We start from the raw sequence: 20,854 nt of genomic DNA on the forward strand, positions 1-20,854 counted from the left end.
TTTCTGATACCATCAAAATTGACATTTATCCAATAAAGAATCTCATCCGGCTAACTGGACCTACCTTTCTCCATATTTACTTTGAAGTTATGGCGTTTTGATCACTAGATGCAATGTGTTCCCCTACACAAACTTTTGTCACCTGCCCTGTCACATTCTCTAATAGTACACACTATCTCTTTGGGTCTTCTACATACTGATTAAGAAATTTTTCCTGAACACATTTGACAAACTCTATCCCATCTAGACTTTTACAGTATGGGAGTCTCAAACAATATGTGGAAAGTTAAAATAAGGTACTATAACAACCTCATGTTTCTTGCAGCAGTCTGTGATCTCTCTCCAAAATAACTCCTCTAAATCCCGCAGACTTTTGCGTGGTCTGTAATATAACCCCATTAACATGGTTATACCGTTCTTATTCCTCAGTTCCAACCATAACACCTCACCAAATGAGTTCTCCAGTCTGTCCCGACTGAGCACCGCCATGACATTTCCCTGACTAGTAATGTCACTACTCCTCCTTTAATCCCTCCTGTTCTGTTGCATCTAAAACAACAGAACCTGGCAATATTGAGCTAACAATCCTGCCCCTCCTGCAACCAAATCTCACTAATGGCTACAATATCACAATTCTATGTGTTGGTCCATGCTCTGAGCTCATGTGCCTTTCTTACAATACTTCTTGCATTGAAATGTACACAGCTCAGGACACTGGTCGCACCATGCTCAACCTTTTGATTCCTGACTTTGTCTGAGGTCTTAACAACATCTGACTCCACAATCTCTCAACTACCTGTTCTGGAAGTCTGGATCCCACCCCTGTGCAGCACTAGCAAACCCTTCCCATAGGATATTAGTACTCCTCCAGTTCAGGTGAAAACTGTCCCTTCTGCACATATCATAACTTCCCTGAAAGAGAGCCCAATAATCCAAAAATATTACACCCTCTTTCCTACACCATCTCTTTAGCCATGTATTAAACTGTATAATCTTCCAATTTCTGGCCTCACTAGTACGTGGCATGGGTAGCAATTCTGAGATCACAACCCTGAAGGCGCTGTCCTTTAACTTGGCACCTAGCTCCCTGAACTCACTTTGCAGAAACTCATCACTCTTCCTACATAAATATCAATGGTATCTATACGGACCATGACCTCTGGCTGCTCACCCTCCCACTAAAGCATGCGGACGACTTGATCTGAGATATCCTGAGTCCTGGCACCTGGGAGGCAACATACCATTCAGGAATCTCGTTCTCGTCCACAGAACCTCCTTTCTGTTCCCCTTACCCAATCACCACAGTTTGCCTCTTCTCCCTCCTTCCCTTCTGAGTCAGACTCAGTGCCAGAGACCTGATTGCTGTGACTTTCCTCTGCTTGGTCATCTCCCCCAACAGTATCGAAAGAGGTATACCTGTTGCTGAGGGGGTTGGCCGCAGGGGTACTCTTTATTGGCTGTTTAACCACTTTCCCCTTCCAGTCTCCTGTGTTATGCCATTTGGGTGTAACTACCTTTCTATATCTAACACCCCCTCAGCCTCCCAAATGATCTGGAGTTCGTCCAGTTCCAGCTCTAACTTCCTAACGCAGAGTGTTAGAAGCTGCAGCTGGATGATCTCCTTGTAGGTGGAGTTGTCACGGTCACTGGAGATTTCCTTGCCTTCACACATCCCAGAGGAGGAGCATTCAGCTTTCCTGCCTGCCATCCCTACCATTCTAACTGTGCAAATATAAAGATAGAAACAATAAATAAACTCAGGAAAAAGATCTACCTACAGATTTTTCATGTTCTCTCACTCAAGCCTCTCCACCCTGAAGCCTCAAAGACCTAAAGGTTCAAATAACCACTCTAACACTGTCCACTCCAACAATGGCTGCTCCGTTTGCCCCTGCCTTACTTTTATTTGTTCTTCCTAATCAATCCCAATTGCTGATTGGCTACTGTTCAAACACCAAACTGCTGCAAATCGATGCCTTATGTACTGAACTGGCAATCTTGTATAGGCTACATCTTCTTAAACTTCCAATCGCTGATTGGCCACTCCACAAATGCTACTTGGATGTTATTCTTGTCTAAAATGCTATTTTAATAAGCACAGGTACTGTATATATAGAAATTGAGGGCTTATCCATGGAAACTGACTACTGCTCTGAGAATCAGTAATACCCAGCGTGTAGCAACAGTTAACAAGCTAATATAAGAGGCTCATGTGTACAGCAATATCTTTCATAGTGGTGCAATTCTATGCAGCTGTTAATGTCTATTTACATTTGGGACCATACTAATTAGGGAAATATAAGTCAGCCTGTACCTGAGGAGGGGATTAAAATAAGGATTACACCTGCACATAAAGTTACTCACAGTTCTTTACTAGGTTACTAGAGTTCAACAACTATGCACCCTCAGGGGAACTGAGGAACAGAGACCATAATAACCTGGGATCCTAAAGCTGACAGTTTACTTATGAAAAGGAAGTACTAAAAAGGATATTCTTATATAAAAAAAAACAAAACCTTGATAAGTTAATTTGTGTCAATTGAGCAGCTTTGCGGATGACTTCACTTTGAAATGCAAATTAGGATATTTATTAAAGCTTTTTCAGTGCAATGCCAGCTGTGTATAGCAAAGCTTGTTTGAAGGTGTAACATCAGGAAATGACAGCAGCTGAGGTACTTCAGCAATGGCGATGGAAAAGAAGGAAAACCGTTTGCGTGAATTCCATATTAGGAAACTATGTCTGAACATTTGCGTTGGTGAATCTGGTGATAGACTCACCAGAGGTGCTAAAGAACTGGAACAACACACTGGCCAGACCCCAGTGTTTTCAAAAGCTTGCTACACAGTGCAGTTCTTCGGCATTTGGGAAAACAAGATGCTTGCTGCTTACTGCATGATTCGTGGGGCCAAAGCTGAAGAAATTTTAGAGAAGGGTCTGAAGGTGCGGGAGTATGAATTGAGGAAGAGCATCTTTGGTAACATGGAGAACTTCGGCTTTTGGATCCAGGAACACATTGATGTAGGCACCAAAGCATCGGAATTCACGGTTTGGACTTCTATGTGGTCATGGGATGGCCTGGTAACTTCTGATAAAAAAAATGTCAGAGGATGCATTGGTGCAAAGCATAAAATTACCAAAGATAAAACGATGAGGTGATTTCAGCAGAAGTACAATGGTATCCTCCTGCCTGGAAAATAATTTGAAGAGTGTGTGAAACCTGCAGTAGAGATAAACTAACTGTTAAAAAAAATGGGATCATTTGGTCCATTGTACCTGTCATCAGGTATTCAATCAGATCCACTCCTATACTTTTTCCTCCATGGACCTTTAAATATTTAAAGGTATGCAGCCATAATTGTCTTCCCCTACTCTCATCCATTGGTTCAATGTGGCTGAGGGAAAAATATAATCTTTTATAATATTATCCCCAGTATAAGTGGTTCCCTTAGTTACACCTTGTATGGCAATGTCTGATCTAGCAATGCAAAAGAGGGCAGTGGAGCAGAATACTTTTGTCAAATACATACTGCATGACTTTTAAATGCACAAGATAGTCTCCACACAGCAATGCAAAACTATATTAAGTGTTGAATGATTAAAACTAAAACATGAGTCAATAATAAAGATGCATCTTACAATCAGGAGTAGAGCATTTCGCCCCTCTCAGTCCACCATTCAATGGGATTGTGGCTGACTTGTTATTTTAATTTCACCTGCTATAAAATCGCACTCACTTGATGATCTTATCATCGATGAAGTTATTAATGCATACTGAATATATTAGACAAATGAGCTTCACAACCCTGTTGGTACACAATTCTACAGATTCACAAGCTTCTGGGTGAAGAAATCCCTTCTTACCACAGTCCTGAATGACTGATTCTTTATTTTGGGACTGTGACTCCGGGAATACAGCCTGCCAACCCAATGAAAAATTGGTATGCTTCAATGAGATCACCTCATTCTTCTAATCTCCATAGGGTATAAACTCTGCCTGCTAACCTCTGCTCAAAAGAGAAACAAATCCCTACTACAAGAAACAAGCTTGTAATTCTATGTTGTATTTCCTTCAATTAAAGTAAAGTACTGTATATCCTTCCTTAGATTAGGAGATGAGGTTTGGGCATAATAATTGCCTGGGGCATATATAATTGCAATTAGACTCTTGTATGCAAATCCTTTTGCAATAAAGGCCAACATACTATTTGCTTTCCTAATTACTTGCTGAACCTGCTTGTAAATTTTTAATAATTCATGTTCCCTGGGTCCCAACAAAGACTTGCAAATGTCCCACTATTGAAAGAAATCTGCTCCTTTTCCAATTTTTCAACCAAAGGGGATCACTTCACATTTTTCCACAGTATATTCCATCTGCCATGTGCATACACATTCACTCTCCCTGAAGCTTCTCTATATCTTTCTCACAAGCCCCATCACCACCCAGCCTCCTATCATCAGAAAATCTGGATATATCAAAAATGACATATCCTTATCATTGATTGAGATGTAGACAGTTGGTTCGCCTGTGGTGATCACTGGCACATCTATTACTGTCAAACTTACAAACTAAAAATGACTCATTGAATCTCATTTCCTGCTTTCGGTTTATTATCCAAATCACAATCTATGCCACTGTATTACTCCGAGTTTGAGGTGTTCTGATTCAGTTTCATAACCACCCATGAGACACTTTATCAAAACCCAAATGTACCACATCTATTGCATTATCCTTAAGTTTTTTCACACTGGTTACAGCTTCAAGATGCTTTAAGATGGCGCTTCTGAAGATGAGCGATAACTTACTGGCAGTTCCCAAAGCAAGAAATAAAACAAAATATTTTATTAATAACACTTTTTCTGTAAAAAATTAATAGACGTTCACCATAAACAATGAAGAGGTGAGTGAAGGCGACGCTGACTCGAAGATCGAGATGTGTGGGTGCAATGCAAAGTCGGAGTGAGGTCAAGGCATGTTCGAGGAGAAGAGGATGAGACATGGTTGAGATTTGGTTTGGTTGGAGTGGAGAAAAGTTGAAGCGGAGGAGTTTTGGAGCCCATCCACCTAAACTGAGAGTGAGGTCCAATCAATCTAAATGCCGGGCTGATTTGGAAAGGTCATGTACGGGCCAGAACATGACGGCCGGATCTAGTCCCAAAGTGTATCGATGCGACAGGGAGCCGGATCTTAGAGTGAGGAACGATCCGTTGTTTGGACGATTTAAATGCCAGGCCGGACGCATTGAAAAGGCAGGGTATTGGGACCGGAGATGAGGGTCGGGCTTGTTCTGCTTGCAGCTCTGCGATGTTTGCTCCGCTCTTCGTTGCACTAAGGCTGACGCTGTGGGCCTGCTCCAGCTGCCCGGGGCTTTGTGTTTGTGAGCTCCGTGATGTTTTGCTCTTCTGTGTGATAAACTGAGACTGAGGCTGTGGGCCTGCTCTGTCTGCTCCAGGCTTCGTGTCTATGGCCTCACTTTCATTCTGCATGCTGTTGCTTGCTTTTATTATTTGCACGATTTGTGTTTTATTTTCTCTCTCTGCACATTGGGTGTTTGTTTTTTAATGGGTTTTTTTGGGTTTCAGGGCTTGTGGCTGCCTGTAAGGAGACACATCTCAAGGTTGTATAACATTTACATGCTATGATAATAAATATACTTTGAACTTTGTATACTGTAATAGGTTTGTCAACACTTTCATAAATCCATGCTGATGCTATACAATCCTATTATTATTGGGAAGATACCTTCATCATTCATCGTATAATCACACTTTCCTGAAATGGTCATTATCTGCCAGATAATTAATAAACTCTTTCTCATTCATTGTACATCATTTAACATAGCTTGATTGCTAATATGGTAATTCCAAGCTACATATAGATTGAAGTCACCATCACAGTTAAAATCTTTGCTGAAGGTGTTTCTAATTTCCCGTTTCGTATCATGCTCAACATTACCACCAATGGTGGGACATGACACATCTGAGGAGGGAAATGCACAGTTGACATTTTGGGCCCAAATGAAGGGTCTTGATCCAAAATGTTGGCCATCCATTTCTTCCACAAATACTTTCTGATCTGCTGAACTTCTCCAGCAATTTGTTCGTTTTTCTTCCCCTTCAGATTCCAGCATCTTTAGTCTGTGTCTCCATTTGTTGTACTAGTTTCACCAATCTGAGTAAATTGCATTAAAACTTAATCTTGAACATCTCTCCTACATCCTTCAGCTTCAATATAATCTAAAAGAAACACCTATGTAATATTTATGTGCTTAGATATTGAAAGCAATACATTTATGCTGATGATCATGTTTTCCACATGAACAGAACATACTCTATCATCTTGTTAGAGTGAGTTTTTGGGTAGATGATTCATTTACACTTAAATGGCTCTGGCCACCAGCCTTCTGTTTGACAAAGTACTGTGGATTGAGTTCACAACAATGCATTTCCTAAAAGCTGTGAAGATCGGGATACTAGCCAGATGCTGCGGATGGAAGTGTGAAGTTTACAGGTAGTTTCGAAGACAGTATAATCTATACCTTATAATATTAATTGTCCTCTATGTTAGCATGTAAAATACCAAATAAATGTATTGTGGTTGTATCAACCCAGACGTGTTGGTGTTAGGAGGAAAGGATGAAGTCAGAAGGTGTGATGTTTTGTATGCAGCTTCAAAAGGAAGCATTGTCTATGTATTGTCTATAACTTTGTAAGTAGCGACTGCCTTATGTGTTTAGCATATAAATATCGAGCCCACACTGGGCTAGCAGACCCTTCCACCAAAAGCGTCCCCGTCCATATGATGCCTGCTGTACCTTGTTGTGTCGAATAAAGAAGCTGCTTTGCATCTACCAGTGACTCTGTCTCTCCGGTGATTTCATCCACGCTACAACAATCTCTCCCTCTCAAACTTCTCTGTTTTGAAGTTGGATAGTAATACTGCACAGTGAAATAATTATTTTTTGTGTAATTTGTAAAGAATAAAGACACTTGCTTTTCTGTCACACATCATTGTAGCCCTGACTGTGCACCAAACTGCCTCATAATCAACTGAAGTCCAATCAATGCAAGAAACTTGCATGAATCCCATAAATAGCAAAAAATCAATTTGAACTTGGTGGTGTTGAGCAGAAAAATAAGAGATAGCATCCCACTCTTCTTTGAATAGTGTCATGGAATATTTTACATGCATCTAAATAAGCAGAAAAGACCTTAGTTCAACATTTCCTCTGAATGGCAACTGATTAGAAATCTGCCTTAGTTCATCAGGGCTAAAAATAGTAAGCTATATTCCCCAACTGTCAATTGGGAAGACAATGGGCATCTTAAACTCTAGTACTTGTTTAGCATCAACCATCTTGCTGCAATAAGTCTTCACAGCACTGAAGTACTTTTCTTGTCATCTGCTCAAGTCGTAAGGCAGAACTTTTAACTTTCATTGACACTTCAAGCTGCTGTGTGCAGACAGTGCTTGTGCGTGCAGATTTTCTGGTTAACTTCAAGTTAATAAAGCAGAAGAGAGATTGAGTCTTAAACTAAATAGCCACAAACATATCATTGTACATCACTGTCCTCCAAAGTTAAAGATCCACGACAAGATCTGGATAATACTGATTACTTCCCATATCTTGGAACCATTTCTCAACAAACGTAGCCATCATTGATGAAATTCACAAATGCCTTCAGTCTACCAGCACAGATTTTAACCATCTGAGAAAGAGGTTGTTTGTAAAGTAAGCTCTCATGGGTGGCACATAACACACAGTCTACTGGGCTGCAGTGTTCTCGACCCACCTATATCCTTCTGTGACTTAGACTTCCTGCGGCAGACACTTCGACACACTGGACCAGCAAACAAATTCTGATTCTGCTAAATGCTCCAAATCTACTATTCGGGTAGATAGCAGCATCAGTACCCACTGCCATTCCCACCTTTCTGCACAAATACTTGAATGGCATTCAGTTACTTTGTTGAGCAGGTCATGTCAGATGCTTGCCCAACATCCAATTCCTGAAATAGACACACATGCTAATCTCCATCATAGGAGAAGATGAGTTGGTGATAGGGGAAAAGGTTCAGGGATGTTTTTAATATATCTTTGAAAAAATGCAATGGCCCCATAAGCTCAAAGAGACACCTGGTTAAAGTCAGTCCAGTGCACTTATCACCTCATCTATCTCCATATAGTCTTTTGTCTTTCACTTCATAGCTCCCAATTCTCCCTGCTTTGAAAAATGACATCTCTCCATCCTTTCCCCACTTCTGTGGAAGGGTCCCTGACCCAAGACTTGCGTTACTTTCTCCTTCTAAGGATGCAGGTCGATGGGCTGAGTTCTTCCAATATTTCTGTCTTGTTTCAGATTCCAGAATCTGAAGTTATAATGGTTTCCCACGGTAAGAAATGAGGTGAAGAGGAGCTTTTAGAATGACATTGCAAACTTTGAATATTTTCCTAGAGAGAAGAGAGTTTAAGCGGTGGAAGGTCATACCAGCTCCCACACTATTTATCTGCATACCAAACAACTCCTGGCCTACATGTGATGATAGATGTACAGTATGTCTCATATTGGGTCCATCTTGTCACTTCAGAACTCACAGCGCTGGCGTAGAAGCAAATCCTCATTGATCCTGAAGGATATTCTAGGAGCTCAGCCATCTTTTGTACTCTCCTCTGTCATTTGGTGTGATTGAACCAGATGGAAAGACATTTGGCAGCTGATACCCTGGTACTTGTTTACTGTTAGGGTCTCCTCATTAAGATACTAGTGCGTTATTCCAGGTCATCAGTCCAAGCCACCAGTTAGAACCTGTAACTTCTTAACTCAGAATTCTATACTACCCAGTTCCAAATTTGTAAGAGGATGTTAGAAAAAAAACCTCCTCAGCCACCAGAACACCTATTTTCCTTTGTCACAGTCACCATCTTTAATAAAATCTGAATAACGTTCTTCATCTTCAAGTAATTTATATAAGTGTTCTACTCACCCAAGCATAATTGCAACAGAACAGTTAATCTCACAGTGTCTGGATGATCAGATGATAAAAGGCCCTCCCTCACTTGAAGTAAAGAACAGATACTCAGTCCACAGCCAGGACTGGTTAAGAGTTCCCAATGAAGAAAGAGATGAACATTCTATCACCATAAAGTAATCTGTTACACATTTTTTTGACATTTGATTGGACCTATTACAATAACATATGTTTTTTTTTGCTAATAGAGATCAAGGTAAGAGAGCAATTCAGTTTTCTTTCTTTATTTAAATCAAAAGAGATAATAGGAACCAATGCTTTTTAATTAGCCTTGAATAAAAGCATGCCAGACATAATAAATACTGGCGTGGACTTTAATGGTGATCTTGGGTAACATTCCTCTTTCCATGAAACCATTATGCATATAGTTTTGGAAAACTTATGCACGGCAGAACAATCCATCAGTTTTATTGGGTAAAATGGAGACACTGTTAATTTTCTTATACCCTTGAGTTCTCTGGAATTGTCTTCACACACACAAATATATGCATTTTACTGCATGAAGACATAATGTCACTGAATACAATTCTTTCTGATCTTCCTGTGGGTCCAGAGGTTTTGCTGCAATGGAGAATTGGTGAGGCTCTCCCCACAACTCTTTGCAGATCAGCCTGAGCAACGGACCTCTGAACCATCAGGGTATTCACCCACTACAGGCTGGCAAGTAAATCATGAAAATGAGGAATGTTGTCCAGAGTGAAGAGTTCCAGGATATTAACAGATACCATGCAGTTATCTCCCTTTACTCTTGCAGTTCTGTCTCTGCAGATCTTGGTCCTCACCTATGTTTCATATCAGATTTGTTCCTAGCAATCTCCCAAGGCTTGTTATTTGGATGCTATAAGGCATCTTGCACAGAAATTGAAGATGCTGGAAAATAATAAAAAAAAACGATTCAATCAATCACAATTAACTTACTGTCTGTGGCTCTGCTTCCTCTTCCTTGATATGGAGATTGAATGTAAATGACATTGACAGCTGAACAGTGGTTTTGGTGCAGTCAGTGGCAGCCTACAGGACCAAACAAATACACAGTCTCTCTTACTTTTGCCCTTCCTCTTGCTGCAGGAAATTACAATTCCCTTGAAGTAAGTTTATATTCATAAAAAGCCAGTGCAAAAAACAAAAAGACGGCAATGACAGTGAAAAATATATATTTGAATTTGAATTTATTGAAACCTTACATCCCTTCCAGAACGTGAAGGAGTAAAAATCTTTGAGCTATGACTTTGTCGCAATGTACAGACATGTGAATTTATAAGTCTAATGGCTTGTAGAAAGAAGATGTCCTGTAGCCTGTTGGTCCTGGCTTTAATGCTGTGGTATTGTTTGCCAGGTGGAAGCAACTCTAACAGTTTATGCTTGGGGTGACTGGTGTCCCCGATGTTCTTCCAGGCCTTTTTTATTCAACTGCTGCTGTAAAGGTCCTCAATGGAGGGAAGTTCACATCCACAGATGTGCTGGGCTGTCCATACCACTCTCCGAAGTGCCCAGTGAACAAGGTTGGTGCAGTTCCCATATCAGGCAGTGATACAGCCAGTCAAGATGCTCTCAATGGTGCCCCTGTATAAGGTCTTGAGGATTTGGGGGCTTGTGCTGAATTTCTATTTGGTTAATATTTGGTTAACAGATGCGTTTATTCAGATTGGAAGCAGCCACTGAGTGTTGATTGTAACCTTAGGCTCACTATTCCATGCCATTCCGGTATATACATTTTCTTTGCATGGATTTCACAATTTATTGCACCTAGCGCCAATAGACTGAACCTGTGGTCACAGCATTAGAGGGCATCATTCAGCTCTTTGTTATGTCTTTATTATATCACTGTCCCAAACATTTGCAGATTCCCACCATTCTATTATTTGGTACAATGTAGTTCAGCAGCTTTGGGCTGATGTCCTAGAGTGAACGTGTGAATAGGTTGACATTGACTTGAATGGATGTGGCCCTGGGGGACTTCCACTCATTTAGCTCTTCATTGCATTCTGATTACATCAAAATAACATGATTAGTTTCAACAACAGAATACACAATTCTGTATTCTGTATTGTGAAGATTGGTGGGAAGATGGCGGCGCGACACAGCTCGCGGCGACCACTCCAGTGGTGATGTCTGTTATTTGTCATGTAGGGTGCTGTGCACAATCCTGACTTGATGGAGACAAACGAGAGAGCACAGAGGAACATCTGGTGAAACTTCTGAAATGCCTGCTTCGCTGCTACTGCAACTGTGTGGTTCAGAACCTCCGGAGGAGAATGCCCCGAGTCCTTGGCTTTACTTGTTGGTCGGCAGCTGGGGAGGGGTCGAAGCGCTTGGCAGAGGATGGTGCTCGTAGAGGTTGTGTCGGAGGGGCTGGTCCGAGGCTTGAAGTTTCCCGACGGACTCAGAGTCCGCTGCGGTCGGGTGCTTCTAATGGTGCTGCATCGGCGAGTTGGCGGTGCTTGGAGGTTCGTGGCGGGTAGAGTTCCTCCCTTCTGCCGCCTGCGTGGGATGATGAGTCTATCGGGACTTTGAGACTTTTTTTTACCGTGTCCATGGTCTGCTCTTTATCAAATTATGGTATTGCTTTGCACTGTTGTAACTATATGTTATAATTATGTGGTTTTGTCACTTTTAGTCTTGATTTGTCCTGTGTTTTTTTGTGATATCATTCTGGAGGAACATTGTATCATTTTTTAATGCATGCATTTCTAAATGACAATAAACGGAAACTGAACTGAACTGAACTTGACAAGAGACTGCAGACACTGAAATTTTTGGAGCAGTACACAAAGGAGCTGGAGGTACTCAGTGCTCAGGCAGTATTAGGACTGGTGAAAGGTCTTGACCTAAAATGGCAGCTGTCCATTTTCCTCCATAGGTGCTGCCTGACCTGCTGAGTTCCTCCAGCATCTTCTTGTGTTGTTTCAAGACAATATAAACTTTGTCATTATATAAGAGCTTTCAAAAAGATTCGTTCTTATCATAGAGTATTACAGCACAGAAACAGGCCATTCAGCCCATCTAGCCCACGCTGACCCAGGCCTGCCCACGCTTGGCCCTCCCATATTCCTCCAAACCCTTTCTTATCCATGTGTGTGTCCAAGTGCCTTTTAAATGTTGCTAATGTACCTGCCTGAACAACTTTCTCTGGCAGTTCATTCCACGTATGGACCATCCTCTGGGTGAAAATGTTGCTCCTCAGGCTCCTAGTAAATTTCTCCTGCTCACATTACCTCAAGTTCTTGGTTTCCCAACCCTGGAAAAAAGACTGTACGTTCACCCTATTTGTGCCTCTCGTGATCTTATAGACCTCTATAAATTCATCTCTCATTCTCCTGTGCTTCAATGAATAAAGTCTTTGTCTGCTCAACCTCCCTCCATAACTCAGTCCCTCAAGTCCTGGCAACATCTTTGTAAATTTCCTCTATACACTTTTCACCTTTCCTATAGCACAGTGACCAAAACATAACACAATATTCCAAACATTGCCTCATCAGCCCCTGGTACAACTGTAATATAACATCCTAACTTCTCTACTCAATACCCTTCCATAACTGGGATAAGATTCCAGTTATCTCCTTTGGTACTTTTGGGCACTGATGTGGTTCAGTTGCTTGTGGTGAAACTCCGGAAGCCTTTGGCTACATCAAGATGTGAGTTGATCTGTTGTCAAATTGTTTCCCACGTTTGCCTTAGTTACCCCCACACATACAAACTTTGGTGAGCAATGACTTTCCTCAAGACGACTTGAGACTACAAGACAGGTATATGGAGGAATTTAAGGTGGGGGGTTATATGGGAGGCAGGGTTCGAGGGTCAGCACAACATTGCGGGCTGAAGGGTCTGTACTGTGCTGTACTATTCTATGTTCTTTGTTCTCTGTTCAAGTTGGAGCAAATGTGGGAACACAGACGACATCCTCAGGCTCAGGACTATGTCACGTAGATATTTTTCTTGTTGAAGATCACACGTTAAATGACTCAATGTAAGCAGAGGCAGGCTCTGTCCATGCTCATAGAGCATAAGTGGTATAGTGTGAAGGGTTAACACTATCTGACAGTGAAAAGCTGTTGCTACCATGCTAGTTATCATTTGGCCCATTTGAAAAATGCTTCAGCCTTTCCATTGGCTGCTTTTGATGGAAGAGTACCGGCTTCTGGCATCAAAGTACCGCTAGCATATAAATGTAGCAGGCGCGGGGCTCTCTCAGGGCTCACTGATGGACTGGGGGTCATGCAACCAGTGATGGAAAGATTCTGCAGATAGAGAGCCTGTGTGTACATTTAGATAAGTATCTGTGTAACTTGAATGTTCAGGTGAATGTTTTAATGTTTGCTTTTGCTAACAAATGGTGAAAAACTTACCCATAACTGGCGCCTTCTGCCTCCTTTACTGAATCCATGAATCTGCTTCCATGCAACAGATAGGACATAGGTACGAAGTACCTAGGTTCAGGAAGTTTGTCCTTCATAACATGGGATACAGATGCAGGTGAATGGGTGATGCAATAAGATGCACTCTTCCTCACACAACATCACTTTTAACCAGAGAGAGCAAGAAATACAGAAAGTAACTCCAATAATGTGATGCTTTTTAAGCCCATCAATAACTTCCAAAATGTTCCACAGGCAATGTTATCCTAAATGTCTACTACTGGTGTTTAAGTTGTCAAATGTAATGGTTTGCAGTACAATAATCTGCGAATAACAATGTGATAAATAGGCAGTTGGTTTTCAGAAATAATGGGGGATACGAACAGAACTAGCTGTTTATTTTCAAAGAATTGTCAGAATTTGTTTCATCAGCTTGGTACAAGGGCCTAACAACTGACAGATCGAAGCAGACTTACAATCTATTGATATAACAGTGGTGTAATGATGTATTTAGAGCCGAAAAGCTTAGCTGATGACAATGTGTTACTTCTAATTACAACCACAAGTATCGCACAGATGATCTGCAATACCCTACTTCTTTAGTGAAGCAAAATGCTCTAGAGAGGAAAACAAGAGTGATGTAAAGCACAGGAGAGACCAGCAAAGGAGCAGGCCCGCAGGACCCATATCTCTTCATTTCCTGGACATTCAATGCCTTTCAAAATGTCCCTTAAATGCTGCTATCTTGTCTGCTTCCACCCCCAAACCTGGCACTGCATTCCAAGCACATATCAACTGTGTGAAAAGGTTATTCCACACATCTCCCTCAGCTGAGCCTATGTCCTCTAGTGTTTGATATTTCTAACCCTTCTCTCCCACATAGCCCCCTATTTTTGTTTCATCTATGTACTCATCTATGAGTCTCTTAAGTGGCCCTCGTCTACCTGACTCTACCACACAAGGTGCATTCACTGTGTAGAAAATCTACCTCTGACATTTCCCCCTATACTTTTCTCCTATCACCTTAAAATTATGGCCTCTGCTATAATAGCCATTGCCATTGCTATTTGTAGCTGTGCCCTCTACTCTCTCTCTCTAGCTATCAACCCCTGACATAAAATGGTATTAGCATCACTGAATCATCTCCTCACCAATAGCCTGACCTGGTCCAAGAATGTTGATACCATGGCCAAGAAAGCTCACTAGTTCACAGGAGGCTTTAGCAGGCTCATCCCCTTTGATCCTCACCAATTTTTATCAGTGCATCATAGAAACCTCCTATCCAAATGCATGCAACATACATCAAAGTTGCTGGTGAACTTTTAAATCCCTTACTCACTCTTCCTTCAGTTAGTCCTGACGAAGGGTCTCGGCCTGAAACGTCGACTGCACCTCTTCCTACAGATGCTGCTTGGCCTGCTGCGTTCACCAGCAACTTTGATGTATGTTGCTTGAATTTCCAGCATCTGCAGAATTCCTGTTGTTTGTATCCAAATGCATCACGGCTTGGTATGGTGACAACTCAGCCCAAGGCTGCAGGAAACTGCAAGGACATGTGGCCACAGCTCAGCACATCACAGAAACCAGACTCCCCTCCACAGACACTGTCTACACTTCTCACTGTCTCAATAAAGCAGCCAGTATAAGCAAAGACCCGCCCACCCTAGACATTCTCTGATCTCTCCCCTCCCGTAGGGCAGAGGATACAAAATCCCGAAACCATGTACTACTATGCTCAAGGACAGCTCTCTGTCCTGTTGTTATAATGGTTCACTAGCAGGGTAAGATGTACTCCTAACAGCACAATCTAACTTGTTATGGCCTTGTACCTCACTGTCTTCCTGCACTAAAAACAGATGCTTGGAATCCAAAACAAAACCCAGAACACTGGAGGAACTCAGCAGGTCAGGCAACATCTACGGAAAAGAGTAAACAGTCGATGCTTCGGGCTGTGAGCTTCTTCAGGACTAAGAAGGATGGGGGAGATGGTGGAATAAAAAGGTGGGGGGAGTGGTAAAGAGGCTGGCTGGAAGGTGATAGATGAAGCCAGGTAGGATAATAGTCAAGGGCTGGAGAAGAAAGAATCTGATGGGAGCGGAGAGTGGACACTTCTTTAGGGGTAGGGAAGGAAAAGGGGACCGGGAGAATTAATAGGTGGGTGAAAAGAAGTGAAAGGTCAGGGTGGGGAATAGAGGAAGGTTGTGGGGGGAAATTTGTTTACTGGAGGGAGAAATCGATGTTCATGCCATCATCAGGTAGGAGGGTATCCAGATGGAATATAAGGTGTTGCTCCTCCACCCTGAGGGTGGTGTCATCTTGGCTCAACAGCAGGCCTTGGATGGACATGTAGGAAAGGGAATGGAAATGGGAATTAGAATTAAAATGTTTGGCCACTGGGAACATTGATGCACATGTGTGTGTGGTTGAGAGAGAAAAGGGGGTTGTTTTGCTGTTGTTGTTGCTTGTGTTGTTCTGCTGAGCATGTGGGCATGCTATGTTGGCACCAGAATGTGTGGCAACACTTGTGGGCTGCCCCCAGCACATCATTAAGTTGTGATGGTTGTTAACTCAAAACAGTGCGTTTCACTGCATACATCGGTATATACTGTGTACGAACCTGAATCTGAATTTGAAATGGCAGAGGCAATTTTAACCAGTAGAGCCAGGGAAATTAAATGGACTCTGTTACAGATTGGATATGGCCATCCATCGGGTGGCTTTTGTCTAAGGACTTAAGAATAAAGCCAAGAGCCTGCGAGAAAAATTTACACAGGCTAGAAAAGCACTTGAAAAGAGATAACTAAATTCATCTGCATCTGAGGGTCTTCAGAGACGAAAACTGTAAGCGACTGGTCTGTTTTCACTTGTTGTTAAAATAAGAATTCCTGAAATATACGACAACACAGAAGAAGCACTTTAGGCCTATTAGTCTGTTCCATCTCCCAGTGGAGCAGTCTCTTCAAACCCATTCCCCCTCTTCTTATTTTCTTGTACTTTTCCTAGATGTTCTCTCTCACACATTCATCAATTTCCTGCAATTTATTTTTCTACTTAAGCACACACGGGCAATTTACACGCACCCATTTAGCCTCCACAGTCATGGAGGGAACATGCATCTTCCACACAACACCGAATCCAAGGTCAGGAATGTGAGCCCCTGGAGCTGTTGGGGAGCAGTGTTACCTGTTCAATCATCATCCCACCCTCTTTTGTCCTCAATAAATTCCTCATGAATCACACAAGTATTATGTGTCTTGGCACATTTTGCTTTATTTTAGAATGTCTCAGTCTTACAACACATCAAGACAGCACTTCATTGGACCCCTGAAGGATGGTGAAAACATGTGAGAACAAAGACAACTTGGCACCCTACCAAAAAGGGAGAAATGAGGACCTTGAACTACAAAAGAGAAGACGGCCAAGGACAGACAGAGATGGTGGACTTTCATTGTTGCCCTGAACACCAGCAGTTTAACAGGCAGAAGTTAGTCATATAACTGGGCCTCTGTACGAGACCAAAAAAGCAATCTGCTGGAAGAACTCAACGGGTTAAGCAGCAACTGTGAGAGGAAAGGAACTGGCAACATTTTGGTTTAAACCCTGCATTGTTGCTCTGGATTCCAGTATCTGCACTCTCTTTGTGTCACTACTGATGAATGGGAACCAGCAGAGGGCCAATGGAGCTTTGTGCTTTTGATGGATGTCTTTAAGCATTTGGAGCATTACGTTCTGGAGTGGAAAATAACGATGAAACTTACTGGTACAGATATAGGCTTCAAAATTCTGCCTCACATCACTGCACCTTTACATGCAACACAACAGGCTTCTATCAAAAGTCCAACCATTAAGCCATGGTTGGGTTCTTTTTGCACTTGCAGACATCATTTTCTTCATCTATCCAATCACCATAAATAAAGACCTAGACAATGGCTCTCAATGAGTCACCTGATCTTCTACATTGCTATGCATCTCCTCCAGCACATCAGAGAGGAATTTAAGGGCCTTTTTCCTACTCCCTAGTCCTTCACTGTGATAGTCTACCTCACTATGATTCTGTCTTCACCATACTGTGATCCATTCTCCTCCCCTGTGACTCACTCTTCCTTTGCCCTAATTTCTCCCTCCATATGCTTCGCTTCTGTGATGGAAGTAGAAGTTCATGCTGAAGTAACACACATAACATAATGGAGGAACTCAGCAGGTCAGGCAGCATCTATGGAGAGAAGCTGGAAAGGCCTCAGTGTGAGCCTTGTTGTGCATGGTCTAATATACGACTCATGACTGTTTGGATCTTGTGTATTTAAGCTGCAAGATCACTCGTATAGAATTCTGACATTGGTGATAGCCCAGTGAAGGTTTACGAGGATGATTCAGGAAAAGAAAGAGTTAATGTGTGAAGAACGCTTAATGGCTCTAGGCCTGTATTTGCTGGAATTAAGACTGAGGAAGATCTTATTGAAACCTATCTAATATTGAAAGGCCTTTATAGAGTGGACATGCAGAGGATGTTTGCTGTAGTGGGGAGGTCCAGGGCCAGAGGGCACTGTCTCAGAATAGAAGGACATCCCTTTAGAACGGAGATGAGAAGGAATTTCTCGAGCCAGAGGGCGGTGAATCTGTGGAATTAATTGCCATGGATGGCTGTGGAGGCCAAATCATTGGGTTTATTTAAAGCAGAGGTTATTGATTTCTAAGGGTGTCAAAGGTTACAGAGAGAAGGCAGGAGAATGGGACTGAGAGGGATAATAAAGTCAGCCATGATAGAATGGCGGGGCTGACTTGATTGGCCAAATGGCCTAATTCTGTTCCCAAGGTTTTATGGAATGATGTAATAAGACCGAGGAGCTAGAGATGTGAATGAAATGACAGTGACAAAACTTTCTTTTGTTTAATCAAGTTTATTTTATGCAACTACACTCAGTACATTAAGTGCTGCCATCTTCTAACCCCCAAATCCTTTTCACCCCCTCGTGTGTGTGCTCATAACAGGGAAAGTGTGGATTGCAACTAAATACTTACATACTCCAAATGAACAGAGCTCAACAGTGAGCTTCTATTTTCTATTTTCATGGATTTTTTCCCCTTCATACAGCACATGCAAAAGTCTTCAGCAATATATATAGCTAGGGTGCCTAAGATATTTGCACAGTACTATAGTAATTTTATGTATTGCACTGTACTGCTGCCACACAAAAAAAAATCATGACGTATGTGAGTGATGTTAAACCTGATTCTGATCTGAGTCTCTATTGTGGACTGAGAGTGGAAAGGGAACAAGGAGAGGGGAGTCATGGTTGGGAAAAGGGGATGGGAGAGGGGAGGGAGTGGAAAGCACCAGAGAGACATTCTGTAATGATCAGTACACCAATTGTTTGGAATCACGTGACCTTGCCTGGTGTCCCAGGGCTGAATGTCTCTCCACCCGCACCACCACCGACCCCCCCGGAACTCCTTTATGCCACTTGTCCCATACCCCTCCCATGGCACTCCACTCTTGCCGTTCCCAACATTCTTTGCTCCCACCAGATTTACAAACTTGATCTCTGCTCCCCATTGACAAATATAGTAGTATGCAAAAGTCCTAGGCTCCCTGGCTATTTACATATATATACACACACACACCTACTACTTTTGCATAATACTGTATGATTGCCAGAGAATCACACACATACCTGACATGGACCTCTTGATGTTTACTCTTTAGCATTCAACTGCTTTATTATTTCTAGCCAGTATTTCTTGCTTAGCGAAAATAGGATCTTCACTAATTATTCCCTGAATGCAATCAGCTGGAATAAATTCCAAATAGATGGTGAGGCACCCAAACAAAAAATGCTACAATATTTTAAAGTTGGAAACTGCATGTATTAAGTGTTCAGAAATGTGGTGCAAAAATGTGAAGCAAATTAGATTGTGTACTTGAAATGACAAACTTTACTTTGAATTTACAGATTGCATGTTAAATGTACTGAAATATGCAAAAAGAAAGCCAAACAAATTGGAATGAAAACTTAAAGAGAGAACTTTGCAGACTCCAGCTAGATAGTAGCAGTGTGTGGCTAATTGGCGGCTCTTTCAAAGGGCCCGCATTGGAATATTGAATTGAAAAGCCTCCACAATAATAAGAGGGGCAAAGAATTCTTAGAAAAAGCCTATTATTATTCCATAGCTCAGAGGGCTCTGGAATAATAAAACCTTACATTAAACCTTTGAAACTTCTGAACAATCCAACCACCTACTTTAAGTGAAAAGGTGGCTTCTTCCGAACTGGAAATATTTCACTATGCTGCCCATTTTCTAGTTATATTTCTCCTTCAGGTGGAGTGACATAAAGTGGCCAGGAGGGGGAGCACTGACACTGGGAAGCAGAAGACAAAACAGGCAAAGTTTAATTTTTCAACTTCAGCTACCTAGAAGCGAATGCCTTGTTCATCAACTTATCCTCCATCAACCTGACCTTTAAATCATTCTGATCAGGCAAAACCACCACCTAACTTCATCGTCCTAATTGATAGCTGATGCTGTTAAGTGCTCGAGAACTGATTAATTAGCTGATAACACAGCAGCGCCGACCTGCACTTTGTGTGTGAATTGATTTCGGTGATCCATGCTGGTGTAACTTGTGTACACACCAGTTTATTAACTCCTGTGTTTGCTGGCTCTGGATTTTGAGTGCAAGCACTAACCTGCAGGACCCAGTTTTGTGTAACACTCCCTGTCGTTGAAGGAATTGTGATGAAGAGTCTTGGCCTGAAACATCGACTGTTTACTTTTTTTCGAAGATGCTGCCTGGCCTGCTGAGTTGCTCCAGCATTTTGTGTGTGTTACTTTGGATTTCCAGTAGCTGCAGATTTTCTCATGTTTGTGGGTGACAACTTGTGTAAAGGAACAACAACAACAGTGTATTGCTAGGGTATAGTGTCATGTGAACTATTCACAGGACCAGAACTCTGTGATAAGGATAACTTTAAGCAATATATGAAGATAGTGAACATTGGGATGGACAAATGGAAAACAGCAACCAATATCTGGGATCTTCGGAGGCAAACCTTTCAGGGTCATATCATCAGAGGTGAGGAGAAATGGGAAGCAATTTTTTTGACGAGGAGAAGCCCCATGGAAAAATAGAGAGCAGGAAATCTCACACACTCTCAGCCCTTTGGCTTGTCCTACAGTAAGTACAGCAGAGGCAGCCAAACCAGATGGGTCTCTTAAAATGTACCCCATATGATCAACATGGAATTGATCACTGAGCTGGAAACATTTGTCCTACAGCACAAAATGCTATAAACACATATGTACGTGATTTTGTATATTGCACAGGCTTTCCAACATTCATGTTCTTGCAGAACAATCTGTTAATCCTACCCTACCCAACTTTCTACGCGCATTAAAGATATGCAACAATCATGGCATTTTCAAAGGTAAAGCATCACAAGATATTTTACCAAGGAATGGGAAAACGGCATC

The 20,854-nt window shown here is 41.9% G+C and overlaps 1 protein-coding gene and 1 pseudogene across 4 annotated transcripts in view; one reads left to right on the top strand and one right to left on the bottom strand.

The window, feature by feature from the left end:
• The window catches only part of LOC134359927 (astrotactin-2-like), a 1,812,737-nt gene that overhangs the window by 698,444 nt on the left and 1,093,439 nt on the right, over positions 1-20,854 (bottom strand). Inside the window, exon 1 of one of the 4 annotated variants that reach the window (XM_063073792.1) lies at positions 9,948-9,954. The exons of the other annotated variants lie outside the window; for them this stretch is intronic. The gene's annotated coding sequence lies outside the window, so the exon portion shown is untranslated. Of the gene's footprint in view, positions 1-9,947; positions 9,955-20,854 lie in introns of those variants that run through there. 4 annotated transcript variants of the gene reach the window in all.
• LOC134359930 (large ribosomal subunit protein uL5-like) lies at positions 2,684-3,199 on the top strand (annotated as a pseudogene).

The sequence above is a fragment of the Mobula hypostoma genome, chromosome 21 (genome assembly GCF_963921235.1).
Source record: "Mobula hypostoma chromosome 21, sMobHyp1.1, whole genome shotgun sequence".
Classification (NCBI taxonomy): domain Eukaryota; kingdom Metazoa; phylum Chordata; class Chondrichthyes; order Myliobatiformes; family Myliobatidae; genus Mobula; species Mobula hypostoma.